This window comes from Microtus ochrogaster, chromosome 1, assembly GCF_000317375.1.
Source record: "Microtus ochrogaster isolate Prairie Vole_2 chromosome 1, MicOch1.0, whole genome shotgun sequence".
NCBI classification, from domain to species: domain Eukaryota; kingdom Metazoa; phylum Chordata; class Mammalia; order Rodentia; family Cricetidae; genus Microtus; species Microtus ochrogaster.
Window position 1 is genome coordinate 123011782 of NC_022009.1, and position 20082 is coordinate 123031863.

Consider the following 20082-nt stretch of genomic DNA (forward strand, 5'->3'; position numbering starts at 1 on the left):
CAAAGTGTAGGTATATCAGAACCCATAGAAACTGGACGAAGAAATGAGGCAGAGATGAAGGGATGGGGAGGTGGTAGTCAAAGTACGACTCAAGAAATCAGTCTTACATTGTCGTGGCTGTAATCGATGACAGTATATTTTATAACTGAAAATAGTTCGAGTCATAGGGTTGAGATTCTCCTCACAATAACCTGTGTGATACCATGATGAGTTAAAGCGATGGATGTTGATATTCCACGATGTGTGTATAGATCAAAACATAAAGTTCCACATCATGAATGTTTGCTCATTAAACATTCTAGTTTGCTCATTAAAATCTGAATCCAAAGCAAGCAATTCACAGCCTGTAGGTTTCCCTGAATGTGACTACCAGATTTGAGTTTGTATTGACAACAGCTGACCCAACCCCTCTGAAATTCCAAAACTTTTAATAACTGCTTACTGATAAAATCACCCACAATTACTTATGGTAATGGATTATGTAAATTGGGTTAATGTAAACTGATTCACATCAATAGAAGTCATAGTTTTAAAGGTATTAGCTTAAACCTGGATACCCTGTAGCCTTCCTTAGCTTGATACAGGGAAGATAATCTTGTCAATAAACAATCTCTGGATCTCTAAATAATTTTTTGAAAAAAAGAACAGCTACCTTGGTCAGAAGGCTTTGTGGTTTCACTTTTGTTTATTTGTTTACGTGTTTAGTGCTAAGAGACAGGATTTCACTACACCGCTCAACTGGCCTTGGTCTCTGTGCTCATCCACTGCTCAGGTCTCAGCTTCCTGAGTAGCTAGGACCGCAGGTGTCCGCCACGAGACCTGCTGGGCTGCATAAGTGTTAATCCATGCTGTTTTAAATGTTGGCTTAATGCTTAAAAAGTGATCTGCCTTGGGGTCTTGTTAATGGATTCACGGAGCTGTTGTCCTTGCCTCTCCTTAGTTTAAGTAAGTGAAGGGTGTGTGTGTCTCGCTTCTGTGTCCAATGAATTATAATAAAAACTACTAATTACATCTTTCCCAGTTCAGTGTTAGAGTTGCTATTAGCGACTGAGCTCCTGGTAGGAGCATGTATGTGTGAAATAAATTATGTTTGTAAATAAATTATGATCTGTTGCTTTCAAGGGAAAAAGGAAAGTTGTATTTTTAATAAAATATGAACTTATAACAAGATTTAAAAGAAAATAATAAGGAGATAACTTGGTTTTCTAAATTTTGTTTTGTTTTTTTAAGACCAGGATTTGCTACATACCCCATACAGCTCAGTCCTTTTCAGCCATCCTCCTGCCCCAGCTTCCTAGTAGTTAGGATTAAAAGCATACATCACCATGCCTGGATTTTAAAACTTGACTTTGTACAGTCAGCTGAAAATTTGGGAAAAATAAAATTCCCTTGCCATGATCTATGCTCTCTGAAACACAAAGCAAGTGTTTTGAGTGTTTTCTTGATGTTCACCAGGTTAATGTTAAACATTATTAACCTGCTGGGCATTTTTTTCAGAATTCTAAAATGGCTTGTTACAAAGTTTTTTATTAATGTGTCTTAGACATATTTTGTATGTGGAGAAGGAGCTGCTTTAAAGAGTCTCTTGCTCCCTTAACAAGGTGCACTACATTGTTAGTTTCATCTTCTTTATAACTTTTCTAAATGCAGATGGCTCCCTGGCTCTGCCTTCCACTGGCTGCCCTGACTTCTCAATGGTTTAAATCATATTTCACCCACTTAACAAAACTCATATTCTCTATGACAGATGCTTGTGAGTGTAGTAAATGCTTATTTAAAACATTAGAAATCACACTGAACAAAAGATACCAGGTTATTATTTACAAATCATATATACTATTCTCTCAGTGTAATAAAAAGGTCTGAAAATTCATTCAATGTCTGTTCTTCAGTTAGATATTTGTTTAACATTTAAAACTAACTTCAGGATTTCCCACAGAAGCACAAAGTCAAGTGTTTATTTACTCACACTGTGGATTTCACAGGCTTTCTTTTGCTTTCCTTTGTTTTGTTGTTGCTATATCTAATAGCAGAGAAGCACACCATGGGAGAAGCTGTTAAATCAAAAGTTAATTTAGTGCAGGTAAAATGTTACCATTCTCTATTTTCCAAGTCAGGATTAAACTGGAAGACCTAGGAGGATTCCAGTGCCCTTGGTGACTATCTATCTTTAGATCCAGGAGAAAAACTGAAGAAAATCCTACAAGGAATAATTTAGCATGCCCAATAGTGTTCTCTTTTCCACTTCAATATTTTTGGTCATAACAATAAATTAACTGCACCAGAGTGTTTCATCCACTATGAGCTTATGTTAAAGCTTCTAGGCCTGCTATAAACTTAGAACAAAAGTTTTAATAGCTAAGAACACTTTCTGAGAGGATGATAACACACACACACCACACACACACACACACACACACACACACACACACACCTGATGGCTGAAATATTTTAAATAAAGACTTGCATGAGATTCCAAGGCTACTTGGACTTATAGTTCTTTGAGTTTGTTGCAGGAGTCGAGCTTAGGTTTCTGAAGCTCAAGGCAGATGTCTTCCTGCAAGCAGAATACTCACCAAGAGACCAAGGCGCAGTGGCAAAAAACTAAATTGCATAGACACAAAGAAACTGATAAAAATGACATTTGGGGGGTGAGATGTCAATTTTATTTTTCATTTTGGTGTTTGTCATAAGGAACAAGTGTGGAGCCCTTGGCTTTTTCATCTTTTAAAATAATTCTAATTCTCTACTTCATAAACTATGAATTTGAAAACTTAAATATGCTTTTATATTTTTAATTATGACTCATTATATGTTAGTACAATTTTATCATAGCACTTCTCCATCCCTCTACTCTTTCCATGTCCCTCTCCACTCTTTCAAACTCAAGCCCCCTTTTAACCAATTGCTATCGCATGCCTGCATGTACATACACATATTCCTAAATGTAACCTGTTAAGTCTGTGCAATGCTAGCCACAGGTATGTTTTCAGGGATGACCACTTGGCACTGTGGAAGGCCGTCTTTCAAATTACTCCAGCTTTCTACAGGTGCTTACAGTTCTTTGCATAGAGCTGAGGTCCCATGGGCTTTTCTTCACCCAGTTTGGCATGTTCAGTGGTATCATCCTTGTTCAGCTAACATTTCAAAATAGTCTCTAATTTTCACTAACCCAGCAGGATTTACAGGCAAATGATTGGTGGTTTACCTCACTTTGGTTAGCAATAGAGTTACCTGTGAAGGTTTAATAATAATAATCTCTGGGCATAGTTGAATAAGTTATGTAAGAAAGATCGCGATTAAACCTAATATATTAAAATATTCATCAATAAATCAGGTATGACAAGCCAAACAGGAAATGATTATCCTGATGTGTGCAGCTAATGAATGAAGCAAACAAACAGAGAGAATTGCTAGTACAGGGAAGCTATGTAAATGTATTTATAGGCTGCATTCATGTCCTGGCCTTTGCTTATCAGCCCTGGGATGAATATAAAAGTACCGTGTTTCCAAAGCCTGACCATAAATACCCTTATAAACAACAAGAATGAACCCATGACCATGTATATGGTCATCAAACGCCCTGTCATTGAGCTGCATACTCAAGGAAAACCCTTCCAAGTAGATATTATTTCCAGAGCATCAGCAATTTCTCAACACTGTGCGGCTCTAGTCCAAAAGCACTAAGCTTGGAGCATGACCTTCAGATGTACAGAGTGAAGGAAATTTGAGGGAATGGAGGTAGGGGAATCACAGGGAGGCTGTCTGGAATCTTTTTGAGTTTGAAAACAATATTTATCTTTGGTTGGAGGTGGGTTTTGGTGTCAGAAGAAGATTCTTTTTAAAGATGATCAAACATGGGGAGGATCCATAGAAAGGGTAAAAAGAATAATAGGCACCCAACCTTGAATAAATAGAGTGAGACAGAGTCAAAAAGCCTGGATGGGAAGCTCTCACCCTGAGTCTGTGGGGAGCACAGGAGGAAGGAGGCAGATATAGACATGGCTCAAAGTAGGAGAGAGGATGTCTCAGCTAGGGGTTTATTGCTGTGAAGAGACACCATGACCATGGCAACTCTTATAAAGGAAACACTTTAATTGGGGCTGGCTTACAGTTAAGAGGTTTAGTCCCTTGTCATCACGGTGAGAAGCACCATGGCACGTAGGTAGATATGGGGCTGGAGAGTCCTACATCTGGATCCACAGGCAGCAGAAAGGGAAACTGAGTCACTAGGACTGGCTTGAGCTTCTGAAAGCTCCAAGCCTTTCTTCCAATAACACACTTCCTCCAACAAACCACACCTATTCCCAAAAGGCCACACCTCCTAATACTGCCACTCCCCATGAACCTATGGGACCATTTCATTCAAACCACCACATTAGCTAAATGGTCTAGCTTAAGAATTTATTTTTTACTGAGCAATAGATGGCTGTTTGATTTCTTTCTTTCCTTTAGAGCATAGTTTTAGGATTTGTTTAAGGGCTTTGGTTTCTTTTCCTTATAAGTCAATTCTTGGTTTTGTTTTTTTGAGACTCACAGCAATTCTCCTGATTCAGCCTCCCAAATACCAGGATTACTGGGGTGAACCTCTAAGCCTATTTTAGGGTCTTTGATCCTTTCTGTTATATGGGGTGAAGATTTGGCTCAGGGCATTGAAGTACATGCTCCCTTTCCAGTTCCTTTTGTTAGTGACAGTTCAAAGACAGAAAATTCCTGAAATGAGCAATGGATGAGTTTTGAATCGCACAGCATTCTGAGCAACATGGTCTAGTCTTATACCTGCCCTCTCTGCCCAGGCCAAGACACAAGTCAGCCTTTGTCTGGAATATCCACAGGATGCATCAGCAATTCGCCCATTAATCACTTGGTGACCATTTTCATTACCAGGCTGACTGCTGTGTTTGTATTCCCTGCTGTTCAGGTCATCTGCTGGAAATCGAGGAACGTTTCCCCTGTTTGGAAGTGGGGCATTGTCGCACAGTGTTTTCTAGGATCCTGAAGCTGTGTACAATACTCTCCATTGCTGACATATAGTCCATGGGCCCAGCAAAGCTGTATTTTTCAAAGCATGTTCTTCTGTCTCCCTGAAAACTGAATGTCTTCTACATTGGAGCAAGCATTCTTATGGCTGACACATTTCCTCATGCCCCATCCTTCTGTGAGACATCTCTTGCCTCCTGCTCCTGTCAGTTTCTTTCCTGCAAGCCCCTTGACAAAGCCATTAGAAATTATACATAACCGTATGCAGATCCATGTCCCTGGCCACCTCTGTTTCTAAAACACCGGTGACAGCCAAATGCTCCATTTGAAATTCTGCCAGACTTGGAGTACTCCCTCCAGGCTGTATCTCAAAGTCTTGCCTAAACCAGTGAAAGCTAAATCATTTCACTTCTGGACGAAGCTGGCTTATTATCCAGAATGACATGGAAATAAAACTCATATTTTTCTTCATCAGTCATATGCTCATAAACCCTCCCCCAGGCCGTAAATGTGCGTCCAAAGACAAGGATCCGTTTGGCAAGGAAGTATAACACTTAGAGGGTGTGAACCAGCAGCTTATGCAACTTGTACGTTGGTTACTTGCCGAGGTCACAGAATTATTTTAACACACTTGTTTGACAACACTGGAGTTTACGGCATAAAGGAATAGCAACAATTGAATGATGTTCGATGGAAAGCTGATGCCGCTCCTTCTTCTGGAATCTCATTGTCAGGTCACCACGCTCACCAAGTTCCTGCTGGAAACCAAGAATTATGTATCGCGACAAAGTGATCACTAGACAAGATCTGGGGGAGGTGTGGTACATGACAGACGGATGAGACACGTCAGACTGACTGGATCAGAAGAACCTGAGGACACCTGCACAAACTCACTGTGAAAGAAAGAACGAAAATAAAAGTCTTTTAGACTCTGTTCAAATTAATAGTTTCTGAATTACCAGTAAATTGATTGGTAGAAAGATGATCAAACAATAGGATTTTTGTTGGCTCTGAAATCCTAGACCATCCACCAAATGGTTGGTGTATACCACTTGAGGAACATTTGATGCAATTTATTTTACATTTTAAAAAGATTCTTCCTATTAAATTAAGAGCACTGGATTCCAGAAACACTGAGTCAATCATATCAATGTTTTTTTTTTTCTTTATTTGTGTTTCAGGAGGCAAGAGGGACTGAGGTGGTGAGCTTCGGCTGGACAATTTAGGAGATACAATTTGTTTGGGGTGATAACTCAGGGACGATTCTTTTCTCACGAGCAGCTTTCTGCCTACTGTTATTTCTGTGGTAAGATTCTCCCTCTCCTTCTACCATTGATTATAGAAGCCACAACCACCATGCCTCTGACGTTCAAGTCTACTTTTTTTCTTTCTTTATTCCCTTCTACTTTCGTTGGGAATCTACCCCATCTCTAACGAAACCCAGGATCCCATGTCAAGGATCCTGGTCTGCAATGATAGCCCCACTGTGCTTTATAAGGACACCTGTCCTGTTCTCGCTGGTGTGCTCTTCCTTGTCTTGCAGAGGGGGGTATTAGGCTGCTGTAAGAAAACAGCATAGGGTGAGCAATATTATACGCTCACATCTCTGGAGGCTGAGAAACTGAACGATAAGCTGTTGGCAGAACCTGCGTTTGATGAAAGTGCATTTCCTGGCTAATAAATGATGTCTTCAAGCTGGGTTGTCACCTGGTAGGAGGAGCCAATGTGTTCCCTGGGCACCTTGTTTTAAAACTATGAGCACCATCGCTGTCACCAGGATGTGTTCCCACTCTGCCAATCACCTCCAAGGGCACCGTTTCTTAATGCCACCGCCTTGTGGGTTTAAGTGTGTGTATATCATGGGAAACTAAATATTCAAGCTGTAGCAAGGAAGCTATTCTTTTTTTCTCACCAGCAGTTGTGTGCTCAGCTGCCCTTCTCTAAAGAATGCCAACATCTATTGCTTCCTGTTTCTTGGGATGATATTTCATGCTGCCAGCAACAACAGCCAAATGAACACAATTTAGAAATGTATGAGGGTTCTTTGTGGGTGGGTGGAATGAGGGATGCTATTGCCTTTTAATGGGAAGGAAATATCCTGCATCTCTTGAACCCTAGAACAAATCCTCAGCACCAGAATCTATCCAGGGACTATGGAAATTTTCAAAGCACCATAGATAATTGTTCTTGAGGTTGTCCAAGATTACTCTGTGTTATTGAGCCTGGCAACTGCTTTAATGCAATGCAAAATTTATATTTCTGCCCTCCTTTAAGATATTGTGACTTTCTAGAGATGACAGATTTATTCGTTTAGAGGGCTCTGCCATCTGCTTGTGTCATGGTTCATCACCATTCTGAAAAAATTCATCAGTGGTTGTTTGACTGTTTATTTTATTTGAATCGCCATTAAAACTTAATTTCCAGAACTCAGATATATGAGTATTACTATCACAAAGAGTCTATCTATCATCTATCTATCTATCTATCTATCTATCTATCTATCTATCTATCTATCTCTATTCACCAACATTTATCTCTGTGTTGGCTATCACACATGCTGAAACTTTGAACAGTTAAAAAACTAGTAAGTTTTCACTATGCTGCCCAATCTGATTCAAACTTCCAGGGTCAAGTTTTCTTTCCAGCTAGCTTCCTCTGAATCTGGGACTAAACAAAAGCTTGGTAAACATATTTTAAAGGTTAAATGTTAATTTAAAAAGGTATCGGCAATCAGATGAATGGAGATAAATGGATTTTGTAGGTTTGCATACAAATGGGCTAGCAACAAATCTATTTTAATATAGGAATTGTAGAAATATAAAACAAGATTTTTTTTCAAAGAAAATAGACTTATAAAAAATCAAACCTATACAATAAAGTTGCTAAAGAAAGAAATAGGAATCTTCAGTCTTCTCCTGGAGTTCGAAAAAGAAACCTACTCAGACGGGTTTTTCTGTTTTCTTTTTTCACAAAATTATAGAATCACAAATTTACACGAAATACTTTGACTAAAGTATTTGCCCAAAACTTCACCTTGCCAACTATTGAAGAAGTGTGTTTGTGAGGGAAAAAAATCCAAATAAAACAGTTTTATGTACGCTGTTGAATAGTGTGAGGAAAGATAGAGAAATTATTTTCCGAATTACTGGCAGCAGCATTTTTATTTCCACATTGTGAGAGTGGAGTAGGTGCATGTAGCAGCACGCTGAGTGACCGAGGAGGAGAGACCAACTCTGAAGGAGTCACTCTCTGAGATTTGCCTGCATCACTTATTATGCTGTAAGACCTACCCTTTTCTTATTTAAGCTAGTTAGGTTATAATTGATGTCATTTGGCACAAACAGAAAGCAAATATACATCCTTTCTCAGACCTGCCATCCAAGAGCAACGAGTAGCCTAATATCTTGTCATTTTCATTTGACACCCTGCTCGAGAAACAAGCTTCTAACCAAAAGCTGCTTAACAACGGAGGATAATGAAGATGTCATAATCGAGCATCCTTATTCCCAGTACAGTACTCCATCTGCACATGAGACAGGAGGATCTTTTCTGTTAGTAATTCTGAGAAAAGTGAGATTGGAAACCAGGTGATGGGACTGGGTGTTCCTAATAGCCACACTGCTTTCTGTTTCCATGAAATCAGCTGGTTTCAATTCTGCCTCTAAGCGAGGAGATGCGGTACTTGTCTTTCTGGGGCTGGCTTGTTTCACTTAACAGAATGACCTCTCGCTCTTGCAACATTGTTGCAGATGGCAGATTTTCATCCCCTTTTGGATTGAGCAGGATGCTACCACATATTACACAATGCAGTTTGAACCAGACACAATATATACGTGCATACAACTATCTCCTGCTTCCTATAAATCTGTGTAATCTCTCCATTCCATTGAAAAATGTATTTTCAGTGAATATTCATATTTATGAGAGGACACTGACATGAGTCAGATTTGAAGACGGCTAACTCAGAAAAAGCCATTTTCCCCTGTGGTGTTCACATAAGCCACTATTATTTTCTCTTCTGCTTTTAAAAAGATTAAATACATTTAGTTTTTGCTTACTGTACCTGCCCTGTATAGTATCAGTGCCAATTTTACCTATTATAATGTACCCTTATTATATTAATAAATATTCACATTGGTTGTATCAGGTTTTATGTCTTACCATTTTCTTCCTTAAAACTCCTTGGGATTATATGGAGTAAAACTCTGTTTCTCTGCAAATGGCACTCCCTTGGTTGACCAAATTGCTTTAATGATGCCCTAAAATTGCTGTGCTCCCGGTGTAGTCAGATTCTGTGCAGGACACTCTCCAGTTAACTGTGGAAAATGATGATGGGTGATAAGGCAGGTCCCAGAACTTGAAAAATGAATTATCTTTTCCTATTCATGTGGAAGATTAAGATCCAAACCCATTTTTTAAAGATTTGGACATTTTTCTATTAGAGAACAGATTCAGAATAATTCCATTTTATTAAGTGCAATTTCATATCCTTGTAATAAAATAGTCATTGTGAATAAAATCAGTCACATCCAAGTTCGGTATTGTGAGATAATTCTGATCTCATCTTAAGTAATTATTTGAGTTATCACAAAGCCTGAATATCAGAAAGTTCGTATTCATATCCTTATTTCTTTTGAACTTTGCACATTGTGTTTCTCCAGACAGACTCATACAGACTCATGCACTTGCTCTCAACCCCCATCTCCATCTTGGCCATGGCCCAGGCTCACCATGATGTAGGACGTATATGAAGGAACAGGTCAGTATGTCTCCAGCACCCCAAACATATTTTCAATCCAGAGAGTTCTTTTGTGCTTTATAAGGTAAAACCACTCTTCTTAGACTATACTTAGTGTGGTAGACTTTAACCCAGGGACTAAAGAAGATTTAAAAGCAGTAGTATAAATGAATACTTATTTGTTTTCGTGATGTACTGTCATGGTACATGGGTTACATGAGGACATTTTCAAGCAAATATATAAAGCTGATCCCCTTACTTCGAGGGAATTCAAGCACACCCACCCTATGTTGTCCTCCCTTCCCATCCTCTCCCTCCCCTCTCGTGTTAACCTCATTTGTTCCAGCACACAGCTTCATTTCTACTTTTATACCATACATAAATATATCAGTTTATATATCTATATAAAATCTAGGAAACACAGATGAGAAAACATAAGTTAAGTTTCTTTATAGCTAAAAAAGTTCTTCTCTCTCTCTCTCTCAATCTGTCTCTCTGTCAATCTCTCTCTCTCTCTCTCTGTCTCTCTCTGTCTCTGTCTCTCTCTCTCTCTCGCTCTCTCTCTCTCTGACCTATTGATCTGGAGGATCCTGTGTGTGATCAGCTACCCAGGAGTGATGCAGCTGTTTCATTCAGTAATCTATTGTTAGCATTTTGAAGGACTTCTATACTACTATCCACAGCTCACATTCCCACAAGCAGGGGTCCTTTCTTCTTTGCTTACCATGATTTGTTGTTACTTGTCTTCTTGATGGTAGCTATCATGGCTGAGTTGAAATGCAATTTTAGTGTAGTTTTACTTTGAGTCTCTCTGAAAGTTAGTGATGTTGAACATCTTTAGGCCCATTAGCCATTTCTACTTCGTATTTTTTCAAAACCATACGTGAAGTTCAGTGGAATGGGATGGAGGAATCATGAATAGGAGATACTGAAAATATACAGTAGCAAAAGCGCAACCTTTTAAACAAATGATATTGGGAGAATTCTCATGTGGAAGAGTGGAACTAGATCCCATCTCCTACCTTTGAACAAAACTCAGGTCCAAATAGATCAAAATCTTAACATCAGACCTGTAACTTTAGAAGTGGCAGAGGAAAAGTCAGCAAAACACTTCAAGACATGGAAATGAATGAGGCCTTTCTGGCTGGACTTTGGTAGCACAGGAGATAAAGATGACCATCTTAAATGATTGCTTATAGAATTAAATAGCATCTCCACTGGAGTGGAAACAGAAAAAGGGTATGGAAATGATCCAAAAAGTGGGAGAAAATCTTTACTAGTTATCCATCTGAATGTAGATTAATATCTGAGCTGTACTAAAGCTAACTAATAGAAAATCAAACAACCTAATCAGTAAATGTATTAATGAAATCAACGCTTAATTCTCAAACATGAAATAGGTGTTTTTAAAATGTAGTCGAGGGGCCAGCAAGATGGTCATCTTAGTTTCAACAGCTGTAAACATAAAATACTATGACCAAAATCAACTGTGAAGGAAAGGGTTTATATCTGTCTACAAATCTTAAGTCACACACCATCACTGAGAGAAGTTAGAGCCAGAACTTAGAAGCAGGGATTGAAGCAGAGGCCAGAGAGAAGCATGGCTTCCTGGCTTGTTCTCCACAGCTTGTTTAGTCTACTTTATTGTAGCCTCCAGGACCACGTGACAAGGGGTGGTACGGCCCACAATGGGACGGACCCTCCCTCACCTGTCATTAATCAAGACCCCAGACCAATGTGTTGGGCATTTTCTCGCCGCAAATTCCTCTTCTAAAATGACTCTACCCTGTTTCAAGCTGGCAAAACCCAACCAGCCCAATGGCTTCATGGCAAAGAGCACTTGTTACCAAACCTGGCAACCCAAGTTCTATTCCTAGAACCCACATTGTGGAAGGAAAGAAGCCATTCCTGTAAGCTGCCCTCTGGTGTTCACGGGCATTCCCACTTACACATGACCAATGTTCATGCACATGCATGCACACAATGAATGTAAAAAAAGGAAGTATAATCTGTAATATTCCAAATTTCACAGTTCATCGATATAACTTTTGCCTGCTAAGGGAAATTTATTTTCCCACCCAGTAAATGGAAACAAATATCTCTGGGAGATAACAGTAACAGGTGGGTGTAAATGACCCAGCCTAGTGTATGGGACATGCTTTGTGGTTAATTTGTATCTAGTGCCAGTTAAGATAAACTTGGTTAGTAGTGTTTTCCATGCCTGCCCCCAGAAGTTCACAGTTGCCATCCTGTGAGTCTAGAGCTGTCTTTGGTGGGATCAATTTGAAACTCGAATCAAAAGGCCAGAAGACCCCTCTGATCTTGTGCTCAGAAACGGGAGAAGTGAGACACCCAAAGATCACAGCATGTGCTGACATTCAGTGAAATAATTACCATGGACTTAGAAAACGAGCTGCACAGTTTAAATGCCTATTTATCCAAGTGGTTATGAAAGAACAAAATGTTAGGAAAATGTTCACATTTGGTGGCATGACCTCACATTCCAAGAGAAATGAAATATTTCCTTAAAGTAACACAAAGGAGAAGAAACTGTATTAATCAAAGATTAATACATATGAAATACATATAAAATACCTATGAAACTGTATTAATCCAAGCTTAATACATATGAAACTGTATTAATCCAAGCTTAATACACATGAAACTGTATTACTCCAAGTTTAATACATATGAAATACACATGAAACTGTATAAATTCAAGCTTAATACATATGAAATACATATAAAACTGTATTAATCCAAGCTTAATATATATGAAAAGAAATCTAAGTGCATTCTGTTACCTGTTTACTTTTGATAGGTTTCCTTGAGACTTGGGCCTGTGGCTTAATCTGAAAAATCTGGTCACCAAACGAAGTTGTGCCCTCCTGTGTAATATTGGTGCCATTATCAACCTCACTGCACCTCCTCCGAAGGGGGTGAAATCTACGGAAGCCTGACATCCAGCTCTGAGTCTGTCGTTCACTTAGTCTCGTATTTTCTGGATGTTTCAGATTAATCAATTCTAGAGGAACACATCCAGGCCTTCCACATTGTGTCCATGCTTCCATTTCCCAAGCATAGTTGACTACCATACCCTTTACTTTATAGAAGTATTAAAATTCAGGGACAGCTTTCTTCTGTAAAGAGTGGCCTGGTAAATGCCTGGAAACTCCTGCACTCAGGGTTCATTTGTGCAATAGAGAACACTAGGCTTCCACGCAGACCCGAGCTCCACGCGGCTTTCAAAGAGGCAAGGGCAGCCTGTCTGTAACCCTGGCCTGATCCCGTTTATTCTTTCCTTTGTGGAAAGTGATGAAAATTCATTCCTCATGACAGCACAGGCTGAAGAACCACACAGCACCGACGGTCAGCTGGCCTGCTGGTTACTTAGATCACAAGGCTTACTCTCCGTCTCCCTTTTTTCTTAGAAATGCAATTTTAAAAATAATTCAAAATCACGTGGTGAGACAGAGGAGCAGAGAACTTAATTAAGGGCAACCTCTGCCTCAGATTCGTCTTCCAGACACGGAAGTGCAGCACTGGAGAACTCAGTCCTGCCATCCGTGGTGACAGGTGGACACAAGACGCATGTGGTTGCCATCAACACAGTCTGAGAAAAGCAAGGGTAGGAGCTATTATTTATGAATATCTGAGAGGGCATTTACTGCTTGTTGAAATAGATATGAATAATAGGAAATAAACATATTAATAATCTGTTAAGGCATTATTTCTATGATGCCTAAAAGATTCCCCCTTAAAATATCATTGATATATATTATGGCTTATTTTTTTAATTCTTTTAAATGCATACATGTGAGTGCCTATACTGTGTGTGTGTGTGCACCATGTATATGCTTGGTGCCCACAGAGGCCGGAAGAATGTGTTGAATTCACTAGAGTGGGAATCACAGTTTGAGCTGCCAGATATAGGAGCTAGGACACCGATTCATCCTCTACAAGAGCGGCAAGTGATCTTAACTGCTGAGCCATCTCTCCGACATGATTCCCCTCTATTTAAAGTCTATGATGAGGAAGCTTATTTACTGATGGGTAGTGTGTATTAGTACAATAAAGACAAAAATCTGGGTTTCTAGTTGCACCATTTAGAATCAGGCCACATTTATCAAGCCTCTCTATATTACATTACAAGCATGTGTAGAATGCTAAGCTCTTCAGCCTTCATACAAACAGTTTCTTTATTAAATATGTTCTGGGCATTTGAACTAGAGGCAGCTCTCCTAATTCCAAGGTTCTTGTGCCTTATATAGCCCACTCCGTTTTAGTGGAGGTGAATCCGTGACCGGCTTTGTGACCACTGGAGCCCAGCAAATGTGGGAGATGTATGTGACTGTCTATGCATGACCACACATGCCAAGCGTGCCTAGCATCACCTAGAGAAAAACACACACCCTCCTCTCATCTGCTGAGTGATGTAAACTGTTATGTTGGGAAGAGCCATAAGTCAAGAAATTCAAGGTATTTCTTGTGGAAAATTGAGGCCTCTAGTGTGGTGCAGAGGGAAGATGGTGATGCCAACACTTCCGGAAGCTTGGAAGCAGATCCTGCCTTAGTGGATACTCAGATGACACCGTAGCCCTGTTTACCTCCATGGCCAAAGCTTCCTGAAACCCTGAAGCAAAACTCCAGCTAAGTTGGGCAGACCTTCTGACCTCTAGATACTGGTGCGATGAATATTTTCACAGTCCGTGTAATATTGTCCTATAGCTACAGGTATTTATACAGGGAGTAGCAGACGGCAAGTGTTCAAACATATCAGTTATATCATCACGATTGCAGTTACTGTGATCAGCTGTTAAAATAGTTTACACTATTTCATCTTTATTATACTATGGATCAATAAAGTTGCATTTATTTTTATGACCAAGGCTTTTGAAACTATTTTTAAAGATTTGTTTTTATTATTTCTTTATTTATTTTCGTGTGTTAGTCATCCGTGTGCAGGTTAGCATACATGTGTATGCTTGGAGGCCACAGGTCAACCTCAGTTGGCAATTCTCAGGAGCCAGTTGCCTTGTTTTGTGAGATGGGGTTTCTCATCGGCATGGAGCTCACTGCCATGTGAGCCCCAGGGATCCACCAGCGCCTGTCTTTCTGGGCTGTGTTGTGTGTGTGCCATTACAGCCTACTTGTCTCTGAAGACTCTGGTGTTTAAACCTGGACGTAGATACCTGACAGGTTTGTCTCCGTGGCTCAGTGTGGCTAGGTTAAGTGCCCACACACTACAGATAAAAGCTAACTGGAAATGTATCGTACTCCTAAAAATAAGAGTATAATACTGAAATATGAAAATCTTCATGCTTTTTGTTAGGCAGTGAGTTCTGACACAGAAAGTCTATAAAAAAAACAAAGGTTAATTTTAGTTTTATCAAAATAAGAATTTTTGTTCTGTATCTGGAGATGAGTTGCTGGTGATGGTTGAGAGCAGCTTTGGCGAATGATGCAGTTCATTTGCTAGCACTCGCTCAGGCAGATCTCAGGCACCTGGGACTCCACCTTCAGAGACTCTGATGGCGCCTAGTAGCCTACAGATGCCTCCGCACTCATGTATGCATGCCCCTCCCCACGGACACATCCACACGTAACTATAAATGAGATAAATATTTCATAAAAGAAAACCTTTGTCCTACAGAGTCATCGTGAAGAGGGAAGAAAAGCTACAGAGCCACAGAATATGTTTATATGTCACTTTTCTTGGATCCAGAAAATATCAGACATTTATGAGTCAATAAGAAGAAAAATAAATGAGCGAAATATTTAAATATACATTCCCCTAAAGAAGAAACATTACCCAAATAACCCGTGGAAAGAAGTTGAACATCATTAATCAATCACTAGAGAGCTAAAAACCAAAACACTATAAGGCATAACTACACACATAACATAAACATGTGTTTAAAAGGGTTGACAAGGCCACGTATGAAGATGCGCAGCACAGGCTCTTCAGCAAGTACTGACTTGACTTACTCCAGTGACATACTGCAGTCATGGAGCAACAGTGCTAAGGTTTTCAAAGGACGTAGTCATACACGTGAAGACGGTTAAAAATGTTCCTCCCTGAATGTGTAAGGCCACCAAGGTTTTTGTCCTAGTGACTGTGCTGGGTTGCACCCTAAGTAAATTTGAATATGTAACTAAGGTTATTAAACAGTAGACATGGAGATTGTAACAAGAAAGGAACAACAGATCTGAAACAAGAGAATGTGTTGTTATTCCACTACTGGTTTGAAGCTAGAGCTTGACAGAGACTGCTGGGGGCCCACGGAGCTGAGAGCAGTTCCCAACCAGAAAATGCATTTTAGGGAAACACTAACATGACTGACCCTGCTGCAAGCCAGATCATCTTGCAAATGACCCTTTGTCATTGTCTCCTTCTACCAATACCTTTGGGGATATCCACACTTTGGTCTGTCTTGGGCTTCCTATCTGGTGTGTCGTATCTCCTCAGGAAAAATGTTGTTTGTATGCTTACGTCACCAACGTGGCTACCTAAACTTGACCTGGGCAAGGACGTCAGAAATAGGTTTGCTAATGTGGAGGAGGAGCGTTCACAGGGAAGACCTTGACTCTAGGCAGAAAACCATAGCAACTAAGGGATGCTGAGGTTGTGAGAAATAATCTTCCTGGGGCAGAACACGTGAATTGGTTATCAAGTGACTTGTTATCCAGCAAGGAGAAATGAATATACCATACAACCAATCAATTCCACTCCTAGAGTCTACCCAAGAGAATCCAATGCCCGCCTGCTTACAGCATTATTGCCTTTAATTAACAAATGTTGGGGGAAATTCAGATGCTTATCAACTGGCGAGCTGATAAATAAAACCTGTGCATATTCACAAATAAAACAAAAAGATTTACAATGAATAAATACTATTGATTTATCTCAAAGTATTATACCAAGGGAAAGCCACCAACGGGTGCATAGCATGTGTCTACTTATGAGAAATTTTGAGAATAATCCACAAATGTAGATATTCCCATGCTTTCCTGAGTATGGAATGAAATAACTGATTATGTATAGTTATATGGGTGCTTGAGAGGAAAATTAAAGTTTCCTAGAATATTGAGATCGTTGCAATACTGTAAAAATTTCCTGAAAAATCACTGAATTCTCTACTTCTAATAAGTTAAGTGCACAGCATGCAAATTCAACTTAAATAGCTATCGAAATAATGTAAAATGTTACTAAGTCAAAGAAAGAACGAAAATGCCACCGCATTTTGTGCAGAATATTGCACATGTACTTCGGAAAGGCAAGGATTAAATGGTACTTTCATAACTCCAGGAGACACATAAATCCCTTTGAAACCCGGGTCCACAGGCTTGGTGGCAAGTGTCTTTACCTGCTGAGCTATCTTGCCAGCCCAGGAATAACTTTTAAAGCATTTATGCATGAATGCAAGGCATAAAGAGATGATGCATATAAATGGTGCAAGATTTCAAGGGAAAAATTGAAGACTTCGAGCATCTAATTTCTAAATATTTCTATTATGTTATTTTTAGAGATAAAATAATGGTAAAATTTATCCTCCCACACACTTCAAAAATGTAAGCATTGTATATACTTAATTGGAGAAGTAGGTTAAAAATAAAACTTCTCCTTGCTTCAGAAATGTAAGGAGTTTATAAACCGGGTTAAAAAAATTAAGCTTTTAGCATTTATCTCATGAGCAATTCAGCTTCAGGAAATGTAAGTGTTTATATAACAATACAATTAGTTATAGTCTGTCTCTCAATTCTCATCATTACAAGGTAATTTTTCCTCTAGTAACAGTGTTTGTTCATGGATAATGTTTTGACTTAACCGATCTGGGTCATTGCTGTAATTTTAATGTAAAATAAACCTTTAGGCTCACATGTTTGAACCTTAGGATCCAGTTGGTGATGCTGTTTGGGATTATTATGAGACGTTTAGGAGCAAGAGCCTCTCTGGGAAAAGGCCTTGAAACTTTGTGGTCCCTGCTTGCTGTCTGCTTCCTTGTTGCAAATGAGATATTACTGGCCCTCTTCGGTCACACCTAGCTTTAGATCTAGCCCCCCCCTCTCTCCCCCCTGCAGATCAGATGTAAGAGTGCTCATCCCTTTTGCTTTGGGATTTTACAGTCAGCCCCTCGAAGGTCTTCGAGGCTTACTCCACCCAAAAATAGTCAGTAGGGGTGGGGATTCTTCATCACTTGAACCCCTGAGCTATCAAGATTGTCTTATGACAAAGCTTTGACATCAAGGACTCAACACCTTTGTCCAAGTTTTTGATGAGGCTGCCTCCTTGCCCTTGTAGGAATTTCTGCCAAACAAGTTGGCACTTTTTTGCCTGCACCCACATTCAGACAACAAGACTCAGGTTCCAAGTTCTCCACTCAAATACGAACACGTGAAGTCAAGTGCAGTTCTCAGCAAGGACCCTCACGACAAAATGGAGAAAGAACGTGAATTAGTAGGGGAAGCCTGGATGGTTGAGTCTTTGTTGTGGAAAGATCTTAGACAGAAAAGTGGCATAATTGTAAAATATTTAGATTCAAAAGTCTATAGTGACCCAAGAACATAATAAAGCAAAATCAGCTTCCTAGAAGGTGAAAATCATGTTGTGATCTTTTTTAATAGAAGGAAATATATATTAAAGATCTGGGACAGGGACTGTGCTGTCACAAGAATCAGAAGGTCTGTATAATAAAGTCCTACAGAGGATAAAATTTAGAAGGAGACAAGGAAACTCTCCATTAAGATAAAACTGCACGATTATGGAGCATCCTTTACGGAGCTTAGAATCGCTCAGCTCAAAGAGCACATTAGACCGTCCCATTGCGGAATTAAGGCTCATTTAGGTCACAAACCACAATCTTTTTACCAACTAAACTAGGGCTTAAAATCCTTCACTCTGTTCAGCTGCCACATTGCAAGGAAAATCCATCAAACCTGAGAGGAGCCAAGGGGTATTCATGGCTACTCTCTGGCCAGTGTAAGGAACTACAGCCTACAGTAATTGAGTTCTACCTGGCAGGTAAGTCAAGAGACTGGTTTCATCTTAGAGATGTGACATCAACCCTGGAACACAGCACCATGCCAGGCAGCCAGGAACATTTTTGTGAAGTCTGGAACACCTGGTGACTCACTGCCAGTACTACTGGTGCCCCTATTTTGATGTCCTAAACAGAAGTCTGATCCCTATATGAGATCGAAAGCGTAGGACACAAGACAATGAAAAACTTAAAGAAAATAAGGTAAAACAAGATTCAAAAATTCTGCATGTGTTCAGGAAAGCATATTACAGAATATTTGAGCGTATTATTTTTTTACTTGAGTACAAAAAATGGCATTGTAAACTGAAATGAAAGGGATGAATTAGAAGAAGAAATTCTACAAAATACGACGGGAATCAATATAAATTATAAGAGCCAATTAGCTTTCATTTTTGTTATTCTGACCATATTTCCACATTCCAGAGTCAAACACTGCCATTATTGATAACCCTCCACTGGTATCTTCATTGTGATACATATTCTTAAGTAATCAGTCTCAGTGTCAGGCCAACATTTTTGTTGACTTGTTCTCAAATATCTTACTATGCAAGCATCTTGGCATGTCTGTAAAGGAGCTTTACATTATGCTTTCTCTTTTAGCTATAATTATTGGTAAACTATTATTTATAATTATAGGGCTTTTCATAATGATGGGTTGATGCTTTCTTCCAATTGCTATGATACTGCATTTTGCAACAAGAGAAGCTGCTACCAGAAATGAAATTGGACATTTCTTCTCAGAAATACTGCTGAATTATAGATAAAGGAAACGCATCTACACTGGGAGTACTTGTTTCTCCAAAATTAAATGCACACACACTCACGCACATGCACACACACGCACGCACACGCACGCACATGCACACACATGCACACGCACACACACACATGCACACACACGCACACACAGACATACTCGCACACGTGCACACAGGCGTGCACTCACGTGCACACTGGCATCTGACCTTCTGTGCCATCCATCAAATGAATTAGCATGCAGATTTTGGCAACAAGGCTCGAGAACGGGAATGCAATCTGCATGGTAAACACAGAGCAGTTCTGTTTCCCTCTTTGTTTTTCACTTAGAAAGTGAAGAGTAAAGTTCATCATTTTAAAGTCTTCAGTGGGAAGTCTAGTGGCTGTTGTTTTATTTTTGCAACAAAAAAAATGTAAGAGGAAATCAACCTCCTTAATTTTAAATGAACCAAGTTGGTAATTGCAAGCATATTACTTTAGAACAAATCTTCAGAAATTTTTCATCTTACAGAATCAAAACTTCATACTTTTTGGACAGCAAGTCTATTTTTCTTCCACCTTGGACCA